The following is a 9964-nucleotide window of genomic DNA, read 5'->3' on the forward strand; positions in this document are numbered from 1 at the left end:
TATTTTGATTATGTCTTTTTTATTCAACAAAATATAAAAAGCTGTTCACAATTTACGTCAGTAGTCCAACCTTCAAGTGAAGGGTCTCTTTCTTTTTTACAATAATTCGAGGAAAACTCCCTGGTAATCAATATTACATTACAATAGATCTAGACTAAATCAGTATATTAGATTTTTAATCGTGAATAAACAACTATTTATGAGTTGGGTTTTTTTTGTCGATATGTACATGTATTATCTAGCTTGTTTGGTAAAAAAAGTTTCCGGAAAAGTTCAAACTTCCCGTTATCAATTTATTAGTATTGCATAATATCTCTTCCTGTTTTGGAAAAACCAGTTTTAATAGTCTGACTGTGATTTAAAATATTTATGATTATAAGCTATTAACAGGTATGTCTGAACAAAAAATTAATTTGTAATTTCGATTCTTAAATACATAAGTATGTTCATATGATCTTCTTTTTTGATGATAAAAAACTAAGGATAATGAATACCGTTATCCATCCACGCTTATCGTTGATAGGAAAAATAATTTCTCTAAATCAGTTCCGTATCTAGACTTTTATGTTTATTTACCATTTCCTTTTCTTTTTTGTAAGATTATACATTTATCAAGTACACATTTATATTCTTAGTACAAATGTATGTCAACTAGTTGCCTGCATTTTATAGCTGTACATGCATTTTGAGTTAGATACACAATATACATAATTGTTTTATAAAGATTTTGTTTTCTGTTTAGAAATAAAATTTGCCTTGTATATTCAAGCCATTATATTTGTAATTGAATAATTAATTACTTTTTTTATAACCCCAAACTAAATGTTTTAATGTTAGAATATTATTATTCATAATCAGTTTTCCCATAAATCATCAAAAGAAAGTGGCGTTTTAGAAACGTGACCATATCAATCATCTTTGGTGACGCAATAATGCAGTTTAAAATATTTTAGATCTTCCACCTTTTCAATAAAACTTTACAATGTAAAATAAAGTGAAGCAATTTCAAACGGAACACTATGTAGTTTTGTTATATTTTAAATGATAATGAACAAACTTTAACATCTTAAAAGAAAGACCCTTAATGTAATCAAGGTTAAGCATCGTCTTCCATTTGTTAAAACCAACAGGTAGTTCCTTCTGAATTAAAACATTTTATTACATTGGTTGCAATGAATTACATTGACTTCCCAGTTAAATAAAAACCGATAATTTCACATTTGAAATACACGTGATTATTTCACTTTCTGACATCATACAACAATAGGAGTTGTCAAGACGTTGATAACGGCGTATCAAAACAAAATGTGAAGATATAGGTCCTTACATTAATTTCTTTAATAAAAAAAAGCCATTTGCCAAGGTAATAAAAAGAATAACTAATTAAAGAATTCAAATATCAACAAATATTCAACTCGTGACCGAACAACACTGATAATTAACTCATGCGCTACGCGCATCCGTGAATTAATGTGTTGTTCGGTCACTCGTTGAATATTTTTCTCTATTGGATTTCTTCGATTAGTTATTCTATACATACTTTTTTTCATATTCATGTGAAAGATAAGGAACTCTTTTCAAACTTATTAAAATAAAATAGTTGAATAATCTCCAGTAATTATTCTTTCGATCCTTGGTAATGTACCAAAAATTTCAATCATTTTTCAATATATATTTTTTATTGTCTAAAATGTGTGGTGTCATCTGCCAGTGGACGGATTTTCAAAGAATGCGTTTTACCATCTATTTTGATTCCGATTCCTATATGTTATTGTCTTCTATGTTCTTTCTTGTGCTCTATTATTTGTCTGTTTGTCTTTTTCATTTTAGCCATGGTGTTGTCAATTTCTTTTCAATTTATTAGATTGACTGTTCCTCTGGTATCTTTCGCCCCTCTTCTATATACTTCATACGTGTCCTTACAAACAACTGTATGTAGCTGTAAAGCAAAATTATATCCAGGTGAAATTCTATCTGGGTAGTTTACTTTATATTGAATAGTTATTAGAAAAAACTTATTCTTTACAAATACTATGAAATAATGATAGTGTATTTGAATTGAAGCTAAATTGTTAAAAAAAATGTATTATAATGGGAAATAATTTCACAAATTACATGTATCATTGAAAAAGTTTCCTGAAATATTCAAGTAAATATCATTCTTTCAAAAAGAAAATTATCATGAAACATAAGAAAGAAAACAAGAAGTTATTTCAAAGATCTAATTGTGAAATAATATCATGATAAAAAAAGGTAAGCGAAATACATGTAAGAGTGATTTGTTTTCAGATCTCAGTACAAATACAAATTAAAAAGTAAAGGTAGAAATATAGTTGCATAACTTAACTGTTCACAGTAATGGCAGAATTTGATTATGATGATATTTTTAACTACATAAATAGTTTTGGCTTAGGACAAGGATATAGTTGTTGATTATATGGAAATCAGATAGAACAAAAGCAATTTAAACAGCTGGATAGTTTTTATCTGTGAATTGTCTTATTAAATCATATTGTAAGTCATCTTTTTACATAAATGACTATATAAAAAATAAGATTCAAGGAATAATTTCACTATGAAACAGATTCAGGAATATATTACATGAATGTCTTTAGAAAATAAATTGCTCATAATTACCTCCCTTTGATAAATAATGCAAATTTGTTCTACCTTTGTGAAACATTTTAAAATTATAGTCAGGTATATATTGATTGCGAGTAGTTTACATAGTAGTTAATGGGACTCTATTTCACAAGGTTCTGTGAGATATGTTTCGGAAATTATATACTGGTACATATTATCCGCATAACACAGATAGATTTTCACTCCTCCGGACAAAATCAACCTGTGAAATACCATGTCTGTAAAAAAAAATTGGGGACAAATTATCCCCAGGATAAAATATCACAGAGGAAGAAATAAACCGTTACATAGCTGGGTCTTCCAAGTGCTCCACAAAATCTCTTTCTAAATTATTAACATCAATTTAATCAGCAATCAAAGCCGGGCTTCAAAATTATTGTGAAACTGCCTATTCTAGAGGTGGTGTGATTAAGATGTGAATAACAAAAAAATCCAAAGATATTTTAGAGTACATTCGATCGTAGACCCTTTTATCTTGCAATAGTATTAACACATTTGACTTTCTACACTTTACACAAGTATTCCCAATTCTAACCTAAAAGACAAATTAAAAGAGTTGGTATTGATTTCTTGATTGACAACTTATTTGTTGCGTTTGGATGACGTGTTTTTCAATGACTGTCGGCATTCCAATGGGAACAAATTTTGACCCTCTTCTTGCCGACTTTTTAATTCACTGTTATCAGGCTGACTTCATACAGGAACTTCTTAGGAAGAAAGATAAGAAGTAAGCAATATCCTTTAAGTTTACTTTCCGCTATAAAGATGATGTTCTCTTACTAAATAATTTAGAATTTGTTGACTATGTTGAACGCATCTATCCCATAAACTAGAGACAAAGGATACAACAAATACAGTTAAGTCGGTCTCATATCTTGACTTACATCTAGAAATTGACAATGAGGGTAGGTTAAAAACAAAATCTTTACGAAAAAAGAGATGATTTCAGCTTTCCGATTGTGAACTTTCAATTTCAATGTAGCAACATTCCAGCAGCTCCTGCGTACGGAGTATATATCAACTTATTGATACGATATTCCTGGGATTGTTTGTTCTATCATGATTACCTTGATAGAGGTTTGCGTCTCACAAGCAAGCTATTAAACCAAGAGTTCCAAACAGTGAAGTGGAAATGACCGCTTCGAAACTTTTACTTATTGGTTGACCGTTATGGAATAACCGTTTCACAGATGATATATGATATGTTCTTTATGCCGTAACTACAACCCTTACCTTTCACGAATATGGAGAATGGAATATTTACCTGATTTGTAACAACATGAGCAAAACGACGGGTGCCACATATGGAGCAGGATCTGCTTATCCTTCCGCTGACCTGAGATCAACACCAGTTTTTGGTGGGTTCGTGTTGCTTAGTCCTTAGTTTTCTATGTTGTGTATTGTGTTTTATTATTTGTCTGTTTGTCGTTGGCATTTTTAGCCATGGCGTTGTCAGTTTATTTTCGATCTTTGAGTTAGACTGTCCCTCTGGTATTCGCCCCTGTTGGAAAGCTAAGAACATAAATTCCGATTCTAAAGAGCCGAAAGCTTTTGAAAAATCTAATCATGTTAATGCTCCTTCTGTAGTGAATTTTTCTGCATAACCAATCATATTCTTGATTTTTTTGTAATGTTATAAGTTATAACTTATAACCTACTTATCTATTTTTGACAACTCCGTTTTGATCTTCATCGCTAAGTTTTGGTAAAACATTTGTAATGCTCTGAGATTATGAATATGCTATTAATTTTGGTATCAATATTTAATAATGTTATTGACCTATCGTTATCTTAACACAGAAGATTATTTTTTATGGATAAGAGAGATAACTCCTAATTTCTGAGAAGTAGTAAGCTGCCCTTTTTTATATGAAAGTTAAATGTGGATACAATAAATACTTTTAATACTTCCTAAAAAGTTATATAAAATTCTACGCTTAAACCACCAATTCCAGGTGCTTTGTTCAATTTCATCTTACATAATAAATCTATACATTCCTCAATAGTTAACATTCCCTCCATAATATCGCTCATTCGTGTTACTTATTTATGATCGTCTATATTGATTCTATATAAATTCCAATCTTGTCTGTATTCAGTTTTCGCATATATTTTGCCATTTAACAGATTGCACTGAAATTTTAAATATTTATAGATTACTATATGATCATGTATTTCCTGCATTCAAGAGTCAAAATTTAAATTTGTATCGATGACATTGAACATTGACCTATATGTTTTTTTCGTACCATCTATAGAGTCGTACAACATGAAGTTCTAGTATATAAATAATTCTTATTGAACAAGTTATACAGCATATTCATAATTTGACGATATGAAGGGTCTAATAAAATAAAACCTTATGCATCATTACGAAAGTTAAAATACTCGGTTACAACTATTTGGTAAGTCCAGTATAACTCAAAGAAGGTAAGTCATAATTGTTGCCTATTTGACGTTTCAGAAATCAAACGCATAATCGGTAATATTTTCAAAAGGGTATAACAAAACGCTTTGATTTGCTTACAACACCCCAATAAAATTCAACCAATGAAGTGACGTTGGTTTTCAATGTTGGGTACGAATAATCAAAGCACTCGTGGTCCTTCAGATTCTGAGATTTCGAAATACACTCTTGGTGCAGAATAAAGTTAAGTTCCATTAAATAGATTTTTAATTATTCGTGATCAAAAACGTTTTAAATATTTTTGTTTTGTTTTTAGTTTCAATTTATATTCATAATTAGTTCAGAAACCTCCATTACCGATTAAAGGAATATGATAGAAATTTAAATAATTTTGAAATAAACGAAGAATATTGATATTTACATAAATGCATTGATATTTGAATATATAAAAATATTTGTTTCAAGAAATGAAAAAGAAAGGATACTCGTCTTCCAGGAAAACCCAAATATTTAGAAAAAATGTATTTGGGAGTAAACCGTAAATAGTTTGGTAATGATGCTAACATGAATTTTCATGTGACAATACGAAAAGAAAGTTTCGACTTTACCTCGTCACGCAGAGAATGACCACTTAATATAGTAAAACGGCTTTAATCAACCATTTCTACATAACTTGATGAAATGCCCAAAACAAGTCAGGGATATGACAGTTGTTTTTAATTCGTTTGATGTTTTTGAGTTTTTGATTTTGCCATTTTATAAGGCACTTTCCGATTTTTATTTTCCCTTGGTGTTCGGTATTATTGTTATTTTACTCCTGTATACCTAATGAGTTATGAAATGTTTATCACTTATGCAGGTGAAGTTGATATTGTTGCTTAGGTGGGAAAAAATTATAATCATTTATATTTCAGAGATATAGTCTGATTGATATGATAGCAACATTTACCTATCAAAATAAGAAGTAGATTACTTGCTACTACTAAATATAACATTATCAATTTGATAAAAATATAGTACACAGCAGCTTATCTTATAAATTTCATTATTTAATATTTACAGAGTACTATATATTGAAGACGATGGCATACATATTCTTAATATCACTAATTTCTTTAGTCATGCAAGGAAACTGTGAGGAATATAATCTTCAGAAAAACAATCAATGCAAATATTGGAGAAAGGAAAAGTTACTTCATATTGATTGCACCAACAGGAATATGTCAACAATAGAAACATTTCCAGCGGATACAGCTTTTCTTAATTTAGGATATAACCGTATCAAGCAAATAGATTCCGGAGCATTCAAATATTCTCACGAACTTGTTGAGCTTGATTTATCTGATAATATAATAACGCAATGTGACCGTTCATCTTTCGACGGCCTTCACAAATTGAGAAGACTATATTTGAACAGTAATCATTTGAATTACAGTCTTTTATCTATACCTGAAGGCATATTCAAACCGCTGTTGTCTTTAACTTATCTCAACATTAAAGATAATTTAAACGATTTTAAGCCAAATATTGAGGATATTGTTATGAAAGATCTTCGAGAACTAGAATCACTTGAGATTGATGTCAGAAAAACGGTAAATGAAATTGTTTTTGGAAACGAGTATTCACAATTACGACATCTCAAACAGATAACTTTTGGGATTTGTTTGCTGTGGGGTATGGATAATCATACATTTGAAAATTTGCCTTATTTAAAATATATTCATGCAACGCGCTGTAACATCGTGAATTATCACTACAAAACACTATCCCATAGAAAACAATTAAGATTTATTGATTTCTCTTATTCCCTCACAGGAATGAATGACAAGAAAAGATTCATGTCTGATATGATAACTACTGGCATAAAAATTATAAAACTGACAAATTGTAATAGGACACCATTTGAATTTCCGTATGTTCTTTTTAAAATGTTGAGTCGAACAGTTATTGAGGAACTATATTTAAGCAACAACTTATTCTCTGGATTTCAAGACACCACATCTTTTCCAGGCTCACTTAGAGTTTTAGATTTTTCCTCCAACCGTTTTACAACTTTTCAGCAAAATTTGACAAATCTTTTTAGCTTGTTTTTACAAAATAATACGCTGGGACCATTTCTTCGACATAATAGATATTTTTCATCTAAAACAAGCTGCTTGAAACAAATCAACTTGGCATCTAATTTTATTGGCTCTTTAAAATTTAACATATTTCACCATCAACCTTTACTAGTTGAGGTTAATCTCAGTTATAATATTATATCTGAAATAACGTTTGACTTGGCAGAATCAAAGAATTTACAATTTTTAGATCTTTCTGGTAACTTTTTTCGTGCATTCAACGAAACAACTATGACTGCATTATCATCGATGTTCGAAACATCAAGTCTCAAAATAAGCTTAAAAGACAACCCTCTTCGCTGCAGTTGTTTTTCATTGCCTTTCCTCGAATGGATGCTTGATAATCAAAATCACTTTTACAGTATTCGTGAATATAAATGTATTTTTGATAACAATACTGAAATTGTTCTCAAATCACTTCGACATACAGTGTTACAATTAAAAAAAAATTGTGCATCATATACCGCCGTAATAGCTCTTGTATCTGTGGCTGTTGCTGTCAGTTTAGTGGTGCTTTCAGGCGGATTAGCGTATAGATACAGATGGAAAATTCGTTATGCATATCACATTACAAAGAAGAAATATTGGCGACATCTTCCATCAAGACAGGAGAGTCATTACGAGTACAATGCTTTTATTTCCTTTGCAGAAAAAGATCGCGACTTTATTTTAAAAGAATGTATTCCGAATCTAGAAGCCGAAGAAAATATTAAGTTATGCATTCATTGTCGTGATTTTTTACCCGGAGAAGAAATTACAACTAATATTACAAATGCTATTCATCAAAGCGGAAAAACAATCTGTTTGATATCGAAAGCATTTCTGGAGTCCTATTATTGTAATTTTGAATTCAATATGGCAAGGATGGAAAGTATTCATGGCAGAAATGGTGAACAGATGTTATTTCTTATTTTCTATGAACAAGTTAAACCACAAGAACTACCACTAGTCATGCTCGAATTGATTGACCGCAAGTCGTATATTGAATATCCGAACGATGAGCAAGGAAATGTCGTGTTTTGGGCAAAAGTAAAGGAAAGTTTGAGTATTCATCATGACCAGTAAACATATCATTATGACTACCAAAGATACAATGAATTTGAATTTGTTTGAAGAAAAAAAGTAAATGTGTGTATTTAGTATTGTGTATAAACGACATAAAGAAAAACTATATTTTGATTCATGTGAGTCTTGTATATTTTTTTGTATAGAATATCTTTTATTATTTGCATTATGCATTATTGTCTATCTCGTCACATTCTTTATAATCATATCGAGTTTTGAATCTACAATACTAGTGTATTAATCTTACAACTGTATGCTTTGAATATATGTCCACCATCGTGCAAATAAAGTGAGTTGTTTATCTAATTCATTAGCGAACTTTATTCTTTGGAAAATATGTTTTCAACCATTACGGCTATTAGACTCTTGAACTAAAAGTTGAACACGCAGTATTGCTGTCTTTGAAGAGAGATCTTCTATTTGAAAAAAATACAAGCAATAATTCTAGCTCCACATTGAATTAATTGCTGCTTCAAAATTAAAATGAATTTTAAACAGAACGGCTATAAGGTTATGCAAAAAGATTAATTGTTCTATAACGCAAAACACTGGTAAATGGATTATAGTTTATAACATTCATTTTGCACATCATATGAAAAGTCAGAACGATAAATTATTGAGTTATGTTTAATCTTTCAGCCAGTTTTTAGACTTATCTACTGCGGAAAATTCAGCAGTGTTCAAACAATTCGATTATAGTCAATTCAGTACTTTTCAGTAACCTTTCAGACAAGTCAGTATGTTGGTGGTTTGAACAGATAAATATAAATTACTTAAAAAGTTTAAACAAAGTCTGAAAAGATTGTAATTGACTACAAACGAACTATTTGGAGAGTACTGAAATTACCGCGGTGGATAAGTATGTACATTGACAGAAAAATTAAAAATCACTTAAATTATTGTTCAGAATTTTGAGAGATGTTCAGAATTTTTTTGACTGTTCAGATTAAAATGACTGTTTCAGATAAAAATTCACTGGCGAAAGATTTCATTAATGATTTTGTTTTCTTCACTTTTTAAGACGTTTGACTGTTTCTTTTTGGTTTTTATTTATTGTCAAGTTTCACTAGCGACACATTTATTAATCTATTTACCTTGTTCATGCATTATAGCTGCTCAAATAACATTTTATAGTTTATAAATATAATGTTTCGACAAGTCAAGGTCAATAAGCTGTAATTGCAATTGCAGCAATATTAAAAACAAAATTATTGCATAGTTTGAAAATGATATTCATAGGAAACATTGCCTTAATAAATTGAAAGAAAATACATTGTCACGTATTATAAATGTAGATATTCGTATATGAAATTGTGACTGAATTATTTGATAGTGTTCAGTCGTATCTTAATGTGTTATTTATATATAAAAAATAAAGAACATGTGGTTTGATTGTCAATAAGACAACTCTCCATAAGAGACCAAATGACATAGAATATAACAACTCTATGGCACCGTACGGCCTACAACAATTAGCAAAGCCAATACCGCATAATCAGCTATAACACACCCCGAAATGACAAATGTTAATCAATTCAAACGAAATAAAATATCAGCCTGATTTATGTACAATAAAAGGAACGAAAAACAAATATGTAACACAGCAACAAACGACAACCACTGAAATATAGGCTCATGTCATGGTACAGGCACATACATGCCGGAGGTTACGGGTTTAAGCATGTTAGCGGGATCCCAACCCTCCCCCTAACCTGAGACAGTTGTGTAA

The 9964-nt window shown here is 30.2% G+C and overlaps 1 long non-coding RNA gene across 1 annotated transcript; it reads left to right on the plus strand.

Moving 5' to 3' along the window:
• The first annotated feature begins 295 nt into the window (after positions 1-295).
• Positions 296-8538, plus strand: LOC139524096 (uncharacterized). Its single transcript, XR_011664735.1, has 2 exons — positions 296-390; positions 6113-8538. It is a non-coding gene; the product is annotated as an uncharacterized lncRNA (long non-coding RNA).
• The last annotated feature ends 1426 nt before the right edge of the window (positions 8539-9964 follow it).

The sequence above is a fragment of the Mytilus edulis genome, chromosome 5 (assembly GCF_963676685.1).
Source record: "Mytilus edulis chromosome 5, xbMytEdul2.2, whole genome shotgun sequence".
Classification (NCBI taxonomy): Eukaryota; Metazoa; Mollusca; class Bivalvia; order Mytilida; family Mytilidae; genus Mytilus; species Mytilus edulis.